Here is a 2,004-nt window from a genome sequence, read left to right on the forward strand (position 1 = left end):
AGTCCTGTACTAGTTGCTGGGGTGGACACAAGTACATTGGGTTGGACGCAGTCCCTGTCCCACGTTGGGACTCACAGTCTCTATCCCCATTTTACAGAGGAGGTAACTGAGACATAGATAAGTGAAGTGACTTGCCCAAGGTTACCGAGCAGACAGGCGGCAAAGACAGGATTAGAACCCATGACCCCAGGCCCATGCTCTATCCTGTATGTCATGCTGCTTTTCTGGCATACTGTACTCTCTCAAGAGCTCTGTACAGTGGTCTGCACACAGCAAGCGCTCATTAAACACCGTTGATGATTGATCATTGAAGTCTTTAAGTGGAAGAAGCTGGTATGATTTCTTTATACCAGTACCATCTCCTCATAAATTATAAGATGTCTTCTCAGAGGCTACCTTTCCATCATCTGGTATCATTTTTGTGATCAATGGTCTCTTTTTGATTCCCTCCTTATGATCTAGGATCCACTCTTAAGCAACTCTTTCCTCTCTCTGTTTTTGTCATCTTATTCACTGGAAATAATAAGAATGATAATAGCAATAATTGCGTCATTTGTTAAGCATTTACTACGTGCCATGCACTCCTTAAGCACTGGGGATACATACAAGCTAATCAGGTTGGACAACAGTCACTGTCTCACATGGGTTCACAGTCTTCATCCCCATTTTACAGATAAGGAAACTGAACCTCAAAGATGTGATTTGACCAAGATGACAGAGCAGACATGTGGTGGAGAGGGGAATAGAACCCAGGTCCTCTGACTCGCAGGCCCGGGGTTTTTCCACTAGGCTAGTCTGCTTCTCCATTTGGTGAGCACTACCAGAGAACTGTTCTAAGCCCTTGGAGAAAATACTAGGCTATCTCAAGGGGCTTGCAATCTTATGGGGGAGGGAGACATGCAAGTGAATTACAGGCGGGAAGCAACAGACTGTAAGGATTTGGCTATAATCCCTATGGGGCTGGGATAGGGTAAGTATCCAAGTACTTGGGGGTAAAGACCTAAGGGTCTAGGCAACCCAGAAGGGACGATGAATAAATAGGGTGCGTGGAGGTGGGGGAAACCCACATACGCGGGTTTCCCCTGTTCTCCACATGGGTCCTATCTCTCAAAATTGAAGGCACACCCAAGGCCTCACAATGGAAGTGGAAGGTAATTTTTATCTGCCTTCAGCCCAGTGTCCGATCCTGAAAGGACTGCCCGCTATCACATTGCGGGGCCCCTACGTCTCCCGGAAGGATCCCTTCCTACGGACGCAGCACACACTGCGGGGCCCCTGTTGCTGCCGGAAGGATTCCTCTCCTCAGGGCGCCGCCACAGGAGCCCGGGATCCCGATCCTGAGAGGCCCGCCCGCCACCACAACGTGGGGAACCTGCTGCTCCTGCGAGGATACTTCTTCACAGGGCGCCGCCGCGAGGGCCGGGGATCTCCCTTACTCCGTACCTTGGCAGCCTGCTATCGGACGCCCATGACCCGGGGACAAGATCAAGGCCGTTTCCAGACCGCACTTCTTCATCTCTGCCCGAGGACACCGAGGCCCCTGGGCTGCCCCCACCCATCATCACTAGACACACCCCTCGAAACCACTTCCACTCCGTCCTAGTAGCCAACTGGAATCGTGGAGCGTTGTGTCCCCCTGCTTCTATCCCCCCCACCCAATAAGCCACCATCTTTGAGGAGCATTCCACACTCCATGCTTCCCGGACCGGACATGGCTGATCTCCCCGGACATGGCTGATACCCCGCTCGCCTCCCCGGGGAAAAAGGCCCTTGTTATCACCGAGTTACTTGCACAACAACCCCATTCGCACCTTGACAGCCCACACATGCTTTTTGGATGTTTACCCCTCTTCCCAGGCGTCTCCTCTCCCATAACGCCCATTAACTGGTCTGTCCTACTTCAGAACTGCCATCAATTGGACTCCATCCTCCACCACCTCAGAGAATTTCTCCCAAGAGCCCCTGGACTTTCCTTGCCATTAGCCCTTTTGATTTGATTTGACT

The sequence above is a fragment of the Tachyglossus aculeatus genome (assembly GCF_015852505.1).
Source record: "Tachyglossus aculeatus isolate mTacAcu1 chromosome 12 unlocalized genomic scaffold, mTacAcu1.pri SUPER_6_unloc_2, whole genome shotgun sequence".
Classification (NCBI taxonomy): Eukaryota; Metazoa; Chordata; class Mammalia; order Monotremata; family Tachyglossidae; genus Tachyglossus; species Tachyglossus aculeatus.